General features: G+C 47.9%; 1 long non-coding RNA gene across 3 annotated transcripts in view; it reads left to right on the top strand.

Annotated features, from left to right (window-relative positions):
* The window catches only part of LOC149336184 (uncharacterized), a 64,493-nt gene that overhangs the window by 5,584 nt on the left and 46,084 nt on the right, over nt 1–12,825 (top strand). For 2 of the 3 annotated variants that reach the window (XR_016284176.1, XR_016284178.1), the window contains exons 2-3: nt 5,923–7,681; nt 10,626–10,801. This is a non-coding gene — a long non-coding RNA (uncharacterized LOC149336184). Of the gene's footprint in view, nt 1–5,922; nt 7,682–10,625; nt 12,446–12,825 lie in introns of all 3 variants that reach the window. The other variant, XR_016284177.1, reaches the window with a different exon arrangement.

Raw genomic sequence — 12,825 nt, 5'->3', positions numbered from 1 at the left:
TCCCTCATAATGTGATAAGCCTCACAAATCTCGCGACCTAACCTTGTGCCTAACGTGCGCAAAGAAACGTGGGCAAGTTTTATGCGCTAGTCTTTTAATTAACTATGTCAAACCAACTAGCCCAGCTTTCCGCCTTGATCGTTAGCGTAGGTCTGTTCTCTCTTCGCTGCCGCGGTGACTCAGTGCTTATGGCGCTGGGCTGCGACCCGAAAGACGCGGCTTTGATCCCGGCCGCGGCGGTCAAATTTCGATGAAGCCGAAATTCTGGAGGCCCGTGTACTGTCTGATGTCAGTGCACGTTAAAGAACCCCAGAGGGGGGGGGGGGGGGGGTGAAATTGCCGGAGCCCTCCACTACGGTGTCCTCATAGCCTGAGTCGCTGGTCAAATCTTTAGGGGAATCCCCCAAGGTGGAGTAGATTTCTAATAAATGAGTAATTACGCATTGACATTCACCCGAGTGCAGCCAAACGGCTACAAATGAAAGCTATACAGCTTTTTCAGAGACTTTGTAGGTAAAGAAAAATTCGTACTGGTGTGGGGTATGAATTCCTGGTACAAATTTTTCTTCTGAGAAAGTTGTATACCTTTCCTTTGTAGCCGTATGCCTGCACTCGGGTGGATGTCAATGAGTAATTACTCCCTTATTACAGCCTGAGTCGCTTTGGGACGTTAAACGCCCATAAAGCGTAAACCAATTTCTCTATTCGTAGCTGGGTCGGTCGACTTGCACTTTCGTTTCTTCGCAGGGTCCCCCGTATTAATCAGCTTGTTCGCGGTTGTGCAACCGCATGGCAGACCGGATTGGAACCTTTGTCCGCCCTTTGTCTTTTAAGGCTAAAGCCTTTAATGCCTCATACTGCCGTGACCAAGACGTGTTAGCAAATGTGACCGCGTTTCGCATACATGCCTTATATGGGCATATGCCAATAAATAGCCAATCGATACTTAATCGGGTGCAATCCAAAGATATCGGAACATGATATCAAGGGATTTTATGGTTATATTGTTGTACTTAATGACTAAATGCCTATTGGGTATTAGTAGTAGTCAAGAAGTGGCATATCGGACTGTGCACTGCACCTGTACCTTAACATTAAATATGCCGTGTACTAGTTAAGGTCACGTTAACTATCACTAACCATACATTAACTAGCATCACGAAATGAGCAAGTCATGTTTAACTATCATCAACCTTCATTAATAGTTGGGCGTTTCTAGACTTGTCGTAGACACTGTGTCGAACATTCTAGAGCGTTCCATCATTTGACAGGTCAGTGACAGGACATGATGGAAAGCATTAGAACGATAGTAAAGACAAATTAGCCTAATTAACCTTTCTAGTCAGACCACATAAATAAAACCAAGTCGGAAATTGGTTGAGGTCGGGAATCGATCCAGGGTCTCCGGAGTGCGAGACGAGCACGCTAACCACTCGCCATGCCACCTCGATGGTTTGGAATGAACAAAGGCGTGTCTAGCTAATACGGCATCTTCATTCACTCCCATCTTCCTTTCTTCCCATTTGGCGAGGTTCAGGTGTCCACCGAGATATGAGAGAGAGAGAGAGAGAGAGAGAGAGAGAGAGAGAGAGAGATAGTTACATTCACATTTCCTTTCCTCAAAACCAATTTACCGTCGAGCAAGGCATAGAGCCCGACGGGCGATGGCGTTCTGTGGACTCCCTGACAGCGTTGCAAGACGCTTTCGCGTTCCACTCTTAGAGGCGAAGCTTAACATCTTAACCATAAATCAGTGACACAAGCAGCAACACTGCGCTAAAGGTACAGTGAAGAGGAATGTGAACTCGTCTTTTTGCCGCGGGAAGTCAATCTACACGTTCCGAGCATTCTTAGAAACTTCGATTTATTGCCCTGTGTGGTCGATTTCCCTAAGTAAATGAAATTGACGTCCGGCTTCCGCCTTTTTTTCTGAATTCTCCCCGTACGGTGGGCGGAGTCGACCGACGCGTGGAGTTCCTTTCACCCAGTCCCATGGCGGCCTGCCGCTCTTCCATCGGCGGAGTAATACGTAGTAATCCGTACTAACAAATAGTCCGCGCGTATATTTTTTTCGGCTGGTTTATTTTGCGGCAATATTATCTGCGAATGAAACTTATTAACGGAAAACTAAAAAACAAATTAAAGCGAAAGCAAAGCGTTCACGGAGCTGGCTGAAAGGCACCCCACGCGTTGGTAGACTCGCCCAGCATACAGGGAGAATTCTAAAAATAAAGGCGGGAGCCGGGCGTTAATTCGATTCAATTAGCTAAATCGGCTACACAGGGAAATAAGTCGCAGTTTCTTAAAATGCTTGGAACCTGTAGATCAAGTTCCCGCGGCAAAAAGACGAGTTCAAATTCCTCTTCACTGCCCCTTTAAGGATTTCGCCTCACCGTACTTTAGGTCAACAAAGTACCCCCTAAATTTTTTTTAGGTTCAGTGGGGCTAGAAGCCTGATCTCGTTTTCGGTCGCGATGGTGTTTCGTGCTTTTTTTTTAATTTTACCTTTCTATTAGCGTGAAAGCGTTAGCACCCATATGTCGAGTAAAATGGTCCGGCGCCTCGTTGGCGACCTTTTGAAACCTCGCAGACGGAGCAAATGGAGCAGCCGGAGGACCCGCAGCAGCTGGCCGCTCCGCAAACCTAGTTGGGCCACCTAGGTCACGTTACCCTCTGGCGTGATCAGAACCTGCCCACCGGGTTGTGAGAAAACTGCCAACCGAGACAGCTGAGAGTTAAATTAATGATTTGTCGCGATAGGTTTCTTGGGGATAGCACCTTGGGTCCCACAAGCCCCGCCGGTGGCAGCAGCGGTCGTCGCAGGGCAGTGGCGCATCGCCTAACAGCTGCACCACGGCACCAGTGGTGGCATGAGGGCTCTCTGGAGCCTATAAATGCAGCGAATGACCGATTCCGCAAACATGGCTGTGAACCCATTAACACTGCCGCCTCATATTCTTCAGCTACTACATTGTCTCCTAAAGTTTTCCGTCTTTTTTTGCGGCCGCGTGCTCCTGCTACAATCGATCGCCGACGGGATGGGCTCTGGCAGCAATTCCATTGCATTGTGTCCAGTGTTGCGGTGCAACAGGTACTCCCAATGTGTTTAATATAAAGGCCCCCTAAAAAGCCTATCTCCAGTGCCGGACCTGTGGCCTAGCGGCTAGCGTGTTCGACGCGGGTGCTTCGATGCAGCTTGCCCGGTGTGTCAGCAGCCCAGGTTGGACGCTCGCAGGTCTCGCCGGGGCGCCTCTTGCCTCTTGCTTAGCTCTCCTGCCCTCTGGAGCGGCACGCGAGCTCGACAGGTCTCCGCAGGGCTTCCCAGGGTTAACCCTAACGGGCGAGTTAATAGAACGGGACGCTCGCGACGGAGTATCACGCAGGTGACAAAGCGCCCTGTTAGTATTACGAAGCAGCGCCAAGGCTCTCTTATTTTGCCGCCATTCCCGCACCTGACTCTGGCCTTAGTGCGTAACCCCAGAGGCATAGGATTGACGCCAAGAAGTCGTAATTCTTATCCCTTCCCGCTCCTAGCGCCACTGAGTTTCGATGAGCCTCCTGCGCACTTTGTGGTATTCCTGGTGTTTGCGGAGCGTGTGCCAGGCGATAACTCGTACGGTCACGTACTCATAAATAGAAACGGAATCGCAAGAGAATCTTGTGTGAAGTGGGTTGTGTGACCCGGCAACGTTCCACCCCCATTTTACTGCTTGTGTTCACGTGACACAGCTGCATCTGAGAGAGGAAGCTGTTTCGATGGGCGCGGTAACCGTTGTGATTGCTACTTCTCAGCACTCAGCAAACGAAATTGTATTCAAATTTTTTTTTGTCGTTATCAAGCCATGCACGCCTCGAACTCAGGCATTTTTCCCTGATTTTTACGCATGGAGTTTTAACCGCGACCGGTGCACTCAAACGTTGAACGAAAGTTATCTTGAAGCATTCACAGCATCCTGCATTGTGGGTCGTGTGTGGGCTCTATTCACAATCTACTGCTCCTGCCCTGCACAACTCCGAGTAAGTGCAACAACGCTAGTGCTAGGCTGTCATGAAGTCGAGGGTTGAGAAAATAACAGCGCCCAGGCAGCAATGCCGCGTTATACCGGCGTAGATCCATCAACCTCTTCCCTGACGACGCCGTAAAAGTCGGACGCTATAACTTCATACCATGTGACGACATGGCAAAGATGATTTCCAAGTTTTGGCCTTGTGCCACCATGCAATTTAAGGCCTGCAGCCGCTAACTTGGAGACGCCGCGCCTACAGTCCAAGGGTGCAAGCTAAGATTACGCAATGAACCCTCTCCCAGACGACACTGGTCCTCCAATCCTGCCTTAGGAGGCCGTGGATCATCCCGAAAAGAGCTACAAGGTGGCATCGTTAAGGTATACTGAACATTGTCGCAGCGTTCGGTCTTTCAAATTTTCTTCTTTCTTTGGCTTCCGTTGGGCTGGGAGCGGGTGTTTCTAAGCTATCCTTTTGTTTTATAGCGTTCGTTTTGCTGCTTATTTCTGAGCTTATTTGTTCTTTATTAAACCTGTCGTCCTATCGGATCTCATTAACTTCACTTCCTGCGTTCTTGCAAGACCATGACAGCAGTGACTAAAATATCACCCCTCATCCCAGAACCCGTTTTCCCAGCAGATCTTCTGTCATCCTGACCGAATAGTATTCATTCAGACAATCAATTAATCCTCCCGTAATTAATTTTCAGCCTGTGACGCAACATTAGGACTCGACGCTGATTACATTCGTTGGTTTTTCGCTTTTCGTCATTTGCTGAAGCAACGCCCCACCCCGGGTTCCACTATAGCCATTAGCTCAAGCCCCTGGAAAGGAGAGGCTTGCGTCGCTTCAGCCACTGGGGAGTTCTGACGGGACGTCACCAGCCTCGCTTGATGGTCATATTACGGAGTGCGGCAGCTTTGTTGCCACAGCAAGCTAATTTGGCCATCGCTGGCTCCCTAGGTGGCTCCAAAGATTTGGCCATGCGATCGCATCACGTGAGCACTGGGGAACCTTAAAATTATCTGCGCTTCTGTTTTGAGAGCGCCGCTCTCAGGCCCCCGTTCCTGCATTCTGCGTGGTAGTCGGCGTCGGCGCTGTCGACATCGGCGCTGTCAGCGTAACCGGTTGTCCTAGTACTAGCAGAGCGAAACCCCACCTTCCAGGTGGCGTTTCGATTCCATGGCACCTGTTCCTGGCACCTCAAAGGTGCCACGACCATCACAGGAACATCCTGAAAACTGACTAGCAGCTTAAAGTGGCACCTGCCTGGAGTGGCAGGTGGCATGTCAAAAGATGTTCTTCGAGGGTGGCAAGGCATGTCATGAGCGGAGGCAGGTTGCATGAAAAGAGCTGCGCTGAAATCTGTCTTTACCGATTATCGCAACTGTAGGTCACTTTCTTCTGTTCAGTGTTCCTGCCTAGATTTTTGAGCGATAATCCGAGGGTGTTGTTATACAGTGGTGAAGGCACGTGAACTTGCGCTGAAATACAAAATACAACAGCATGTGTGCTCCATTGCCGTTGAAATTCAGTATGCTTGCCGTGTTTTTTCGACGCATCCACTTAAAACACGAAAGCAAACTTACGTGCCGAGATGCTAGAGCACCTACGACAACCTAGAACATCGTACACAATTGCCCGCTTGTCAGTGGCAGTTCCAGAGAGCTCTGCTTGCGTCTCTCTTAACATACAAAATGTTTGAGGCCACCCCCAGGTTATAATAACCAAGAAAGATGAAAAAACAGATGCTAGTGAACAAAACTACTGTATGCGCTTCTTTTAGAGTACGAAATCGGTGCCGGTAGGAGTCAGTGCAGGTGCTAATGCAAGGTATTCCGAATGCAACACGAAAAAAGAACTGTGCTTTGCATACACTGAGTCTGCTCAACAGAGATTACGCTTTACTTTTCGCAGATTATATCGGATTGACCAACATCGCAAAGTGGACCACACTGGGTGACTTGCATGTGCGTCGACACGGCTGACATGTGCGCATATTTGCGGACGGGAACATGCGGCCCGATGACTCCGAAGCAGCCGGCGGCGCTTCTGTTGTTCCTCATGCGTCAACGTGGACGACCCAAGCTGACAGTGCCACACCATACACAACCACAAATACACAGCCAAGCTCGTCGAACACACTTTTTAATAACCGCAAGCCGTACAACAGTAATGAAATGCACAGGTTAACAGCAACACGTATGCAGCTACGAGCAAAACACACTGATGGGTAACAAGACCCAGTAAGGACACACAAGGGAAAACACGACTGGCACTCCCTGAAACACAACCTCTAAAAACCAAAATACGCGGAGGCACAGGACGCCACCAGGTGTCTGCCATGCTACACACCCCGGCCAACCAGCACCGACGATTCTTCGACACTCACTAAAAAGCACCCGCCGCGTCGGTGCAGCCAACAGGTCAGACAGCAACCACTGCGACATCATATCGCTGGCTGAAGGTATTCGGTGTGGTACCCCTTCTATTCATCGTCAGACCAACATACATCATCACATCCCTACATGACGCCCGTAAGACTGCTGCTGTCCCTAGTGAAAGTCTGTTCACCGCTGGCCTAACATCGACACTACAGACACAGCATTGACGGCTTCATCTAAACTGCTGCGACTATAAAATCGCCAGGCAGTTAAAGCCTGCACATCCTTCCTCCCATGGTCATGACAACCATTGTGGATTCCACCTAGATTACAGCTAGTAATATAAGTTTGGGTAGAACGTCTATTCAAGAACAACTCGTGCAGATCATTGAAGGCTCAGAAAGAGAGACACTGGTCTTGTTAACAACTAAACAAAATATGCTTATAATTCAAAAATCGTCCAAATCGCCCAGTCCAAATCGCCGCTGGTGTTTCTAATTTCGTCCACAGCTCCATACAGACCTGGAAGATTTCTAGTGGCGCTACTGTTATTCCTCATGCTGCAGTTCCTAGCAGTAGCCGCAAAATTCTAAGCACTAACACAATACACACAGCCACCAAAACAACCACATTCAATGGATGAGCAGTCTGGGTCACCGCGGCCACGTCACAAACGGTGAACGCGCGCCCCAACAGTACCCAGAACTGTACTACTGACTACAGCACAATTACCATAGCTGCACGTAAGTCCCCACACTCCTCACTTGGCACACTACGGCAGGAGAAGCACCGAACAACAGCTGTAGAAATACAACCAGGCAGACGAGGTCTAGAGCGCCCATTGCAACTGACGTATGGATGGCTGGAGATAACATTACGCCATTAGTATGACGACACCAACATCCAGATGAGAGTAAACACGACTTCAGATATTTACGTTTGTCAGTCACGCCCGAACGCTAGACCTTCAGGAAAACCAGGACAGGTGTGGCGATGACTTCCAGGACTTTCACAATGCTGCACCAGCCTTAATACCCACGGACAGGTTACATGCCTGTGGAGAAGACAAGAAGCATGCACCACGGCACCATTGACGGCAACCGCGACAGCCACAACCGCAAGCTCCCAGATAAGTGCGGTAGCGAGTGCACACATTTCAACAGCAGCAACGACATGGGGTTCTTCAGTCCGAGGCCGTCCAGCACGTTCCGACTGAGCACATCTAGTCACCTGAGCAGCCCCAATAAGTCTTACATACCTTCGACAAACCCCAGAAAGGCAAGGGAATTGTGGTGAGTACACTCGATATTAACAAGGATAACTCTGGTCTCTCAGCCCCAATGGAACCGAAATTCTAGAGGCCCGTGTACTGTGTAATGTTAGTGCACGTTAAAGAACCCCAGGTGATCGAAATTTGCGGAGCCTTTCACTACGGCGTCCCTCGTTGCCCGAGTCGCGTTGGAACGTTAAACCTCAGAAACCATCAGCCCGTTGAACAACGTAATCTTAGCCACACTGTTGGCTCTCGCAAAACCAGTCAGTGACGTTTCAATGCGGTATCTCACGGCAAGTTTTAATTATGGAGGCTTTAACGGTACCTCACAGGCGCACACTTCATTTTAGATAAGGAAGCGCCTTCCGCTATTTGTCCATATAGTGGTCAAGTGAGCCTTTTAGTTCATAAGCAAAGCCCAACTTCGCTTTGGGGTGAAACATGAACATTGAAGTTCGAGCCAACTTCAGTACTGAAACTGCTCCACATCGCGGTGTGGGTGCTCGAGTATTCGAGTTGGATCTTCCTGCGGTGAATTCAGTATCAGCCTCATCCACTACAGGACAAAGTCATCCAGCGTAACCCTCTAATTTCCGCAGCCCTTCACTACGGCGTCTCTCATAGCCTGAGTTGCTTTGGGACGTTAAGCGACAATAAACCAAAACGTTTCTTCTTTCACTCCCTCCTATATCCTTTCCCTTACGCCGCAATTCGGGTGTCCATCGAGATATGCGAGACAGTTATACTGCGTCATTTCCTTCTCTCAAAGCCAACTTGGAGCCAGCACCATCGCGAAGCCAAAAATGAGTTTGTGGATGCGCTTTCAGTGTGGATATTATTTTCCTTTTACTCACGGGTTTCCATGTTTAGTCAAGAGGGTCTTGTGGTCGTGATAAAATAATAATTAAAAAATGGCGATTCAAGTTCGGTTAGGCAAGATGCAAATTAGATGCGCTCCCACTTCAGCTTTCGGTTCGAGGCTCTGTTTAAGTGGGCAGTGCAATAGCGGTGTGTTCTGAATCTATTGCACAGAGACTGAAGCTAAAAATGACATAGCTCAGAACCTTCTCCAAACTTTAGCTTCCTTTCACACCCAAAGACTCGCTCTAGCGTTGTACACAAGTGCGCTCACCTCTGTGGCTTTGCAGCGAAGTATGTGAAACGCGGCGCCCCTAACTGTCAATTCAAATGACATTTTTATGCTGTCTTGCAGGTCTTACAAGAGAAGAGTTAAACAATTTTGTTCATTTTAGCTCGAAAATAAGTGATATATATAAATTGCGGCTAAAAAAAGTATATTTTTAACCTCTCTTGGCATATTCGCCACTAATGCATACCTTCAGAACAGATGGTTTTTAAAGCGAAATCTTTACTACGGCATGTTGCGCGAGCTTCACAGACCACGTTGCTTTGACCTTGAGCGACCTTCAGCCGCCCCGGAGCTCGTAGGCCGTCAACCTGCCGCGGCAGCTCAGTGGTTATAGCGTTCGGCTGCTGACCCAAAAGACACGGGCTCGATCCTGGCCGCGGTGGTCCAATTTGTTGGAGGCGAAATTCTAGAGGCCCGTGTACTGTGCGATGTCTGTGCACGTTAAAGATCACCAGGTGGTCTAAATTATTTCGGAGCCCTCCACTACGGCACCTCTTTGTCTCCCTTCTCTCACTCCATCCTTTATCCCTTCACTTACGGCGCGGTTCAGGTATCCACTGAGATGTGCGACAGATACTGCGCCATTTCCTTCCCTCAAAAACCAATTTTAAATTTTTATAGGCCTTCGACGTTCACTGCGTTCATTGGCATTGGCGCTGAACGAATGTTTTACTCTCTCATGAATTTGAGGAAAGGAAGGGCACATAACTGGCTCCCTGAGTCAGTGGACGCCACAACCGCGCTTTGAGGTACGTGGCGGTGGTGCGAGAGATGTGAGCAGCCTACCTTAGCGCTGACAATGTTCTGGCAGACAGGCGGCACTGCAGAAATAAGCCGCGGCTTTCATTGGGTGAGGAACCCCTCGCGATCAACCAATAATTTGCCCCCTGCCAGGTTGGCAGTGCGGATGCGCTGCCTATCCAGTGTTCGGAACGCAGTCAATGTTACAGACAGCAAGCCGCGCATAGTTGCCCGATACACCGCAGCTTTCACTCTCTAACCAGGTTCTAGTTTTTTTTTTTTGCATATCATACTTCGAAAACGCTGTTTTCCAACTTCTACAATTCATTGTTCGTTATAGAAATGACCCTATTTCTGGCTGTACATAGTTTTCTACCAAAAAGGGGCTTGCATATGTCGCCAACAGCAAGGCCTGAACAATAACCGGCAGCATCAGCAGTGTTTTGCCAGAGGATCCATTCTGGTTCCTAGAGGATCAGTGTTGTTGCGCGCTTGGATTTTGTAAACTTCTGCCTCAAATGTGAGGATTTTCTCATTTTGAATGCTTACGTTAGTGTTTTTGCTATTTTTAAAGCATCCAGAAGGATTCTCCACAGTTTTATGCGGTTACATGTAGCATGAAATTTAGCGATATTTGCGTCACTGGCTGATGATCGTGGCCGTCCACTGTTTCCATCTTCTTCTCTGTCAAGGTGCCTCTTTCGAATAGCTTAAACATCAACAAAGCGATGACCTCAGATACACTTTAATTCCCAAGGTGCTCTCGAAGCTCCACCAATCACTAGGTGTGACTGAGACAGCAGTAAAAGTGGTACTGTATGGTTGCTCATTTTTGTCCGAAATCTTCATAATGGTGCTCCCACTAGCCCCATTTTCTTTTATATTTCCAGTTAGCATGTTTATTAGGAAAGACGCTGCAAATCAATTATACCTGTAACACGGTATAGAAACATAACTAAATCTTGACGAAAGAAACCTTAAAGTGTTCGAACGTTTGGACCTCCTGTCGTATTACCGAGTGGGCCGAAACGCGGCCATAACGATAAACGGATCATCGTTCCTTTTATTTCAGACACTGCTGTTCGGCAACAGACCCCAGAACTGTTGTCTGTTGCGGACATGATCCCGTGATGATTCCTATGGACGCTGACCGCTGCGGTACCAATTCTGGTCCTGATGAGAGTGTCAACCACCACGTTGTTCTCCTGAATTCATGCCGACTACACCGCTTCGCTTCCTCAAGCTCAGGTCAGCCTCCTGTTAGCTGCGATTGCATGAAACCACAAAACACGCAATCATGAAGAGAGAATGACTGCCAAAAACATCGACCTCGGCTGCCATACTGATCATCCTGCAACACAGATTAACCGCAATACCGCATAACTGCGATGACGACTTAACTGAGCATAACCACAAAATGCACAGCCACAACCACCTTTACTGCCGCGACACTCACGCAGACTGAATGACACTATGCACGACCAGGAAAACACTTGTCTGCCTCGAAAGCATGTGTTTTGAGGAACGACGGAAAGGACGCAGTAGCTCAGATCAGGACGTCTCGGTGGACACCTCGAGCTCGCCTCAAAGCATGACTGAAGGTTAATATGTCATCGGTCTGAACCCCTGTCAAGTTACCATCTAACTTCACGTGTCGAAACCTTGGAGGACACCTCAACTGCACCCTAAAAGAAAATGTAGGCTCAGAAAGTATGCAATTAAAGGTGCCTATGTCATTGGTCCGAATCCCTGTCACAAGCAACTTGACTAAAACATATAAGCTATATGCAAAGAAAAATGCTACGACACCACCCAGAATGCTGTAGAGCGATTGGTTGCTCGTAATTTTGGTAAATATGCTCGGGAATACTGCCGCCAAATTGAGGTCAACCAGTGATGACATCGCTAAGATTCCGTTCGCACCTGGGATATCTGTTGGTGATCTTGTCATGTGGGGAGATTTTTATTTATTTGAAAGTGATCTTGTCATGTGACCCACTAAACACTTCGCTAGTGATCACGTCATCGTTTTTCATTTTCTTGTTTGCAACTTTATTATTTAAGTCATTTGTTCTTACAATAATTAATTTCTTAATTGCTGTTACAAATGAACGCTGCGATGACATTCTTCATCGTAGCAAATTAACACCATTAATTTATTACTTCTCATTAAACTTTTAGACATCATTCATCTGGAGTGACGACATCGTGTGGGCACATTTTGCAGACACGTTTTGCGTACAAGTTCTGCGGACACAACTGAGCTATATCAATGCTTTACCATTAAAGAGACCAAGACGATGAAAGGGCGCTATGACACGAGCATGTTGGCAGCTACGTATCCTGCACTTCTTCTACGGCTCTTTACAACTCTCACCTTTTACCAGCGTGTGTATTTCACAAATTGTGCTATAAATTAGCCAGTCCTGTGCGATTCGGCCGCGCTCCTACTAGCTACCTTGTATCAGGGCAAAGACGGTCCCCATGACCACAGCTACAGTCACTACCCTCTCCACAACCTGCATTTCAACGCATGCTGATATGTGCGAGAGTGTGGCCAACACACAAGGAGCAAGAGGTAATCACAACTGAAGACAGTCATCTAAGGCACGATGCGATCGCCGTTAATCTCTTTAACACTCCTGTCAACAGAAACTGCTTTTCTACCGAATATCCTGACTCAGCGCAACAAAGGTTGTGGTGAGTTCATATCTCAGTAGTTTTCAAAGAATACATAACATACATAATTCACTACTGAATCGCGAAATCACTGTTTACTTTCCATTCCAATTTTTCAAGTGGAATGTGCAACATCGAGAACCATGAATGCGCCTCGCCGACGAGAAGGTATTCATGGTCGAGTTACCCCTGAGTGCAGTTGTTCTCATTGCGGTGAGTGTCACCGCCTGTCCTGGCCTCATTCTTATGACGATAAATGGACGACTGCCAATAATTCTTCGAAATTCGTCATTTTACACTGTACTATACATAGCTCCTACTCTGCGCTCTCCTCTCTTCATGCTCACTCTTTCTCCTATTTCTTTCCCCCTTCCCGCCTGGCGTTCAGGGGCCATCACTACCTTCGGCAGATATGGTGTAGCCGGCGCCTTCCATTTTCTCTAATGCCACCCCTACTCCAGTGTACCACTTATTAAACATCATAGTATTTAGTATCATGCCTTATCACGTTTCTTGTATTGAAAGAACGATAAATGAAGACAGATATATATCCGTCTTCCCAGCATTGCAAGGTTTCCAAAGAACAACCCTTT

Source organism: Amblyomma mixtum, chromosome 7 (assembly GCF_055824585.1).
Source record: "Amblyomma mixtum isolate Tamu chromosome 7, ASM5582458v1, whole genome shotgun sequence".
Classification (NCBI taxonomy): Eukaryota; Metazoa; Arthropoda; class Arachnida; order Ixodida; family Ixodidae; genus Amblyomma; species Amblyomma mixtum.
Note: the sequence above shows the minus strand (reverse complement) of the source record. Positions and strands in the feature narration are given on the sequence as shown.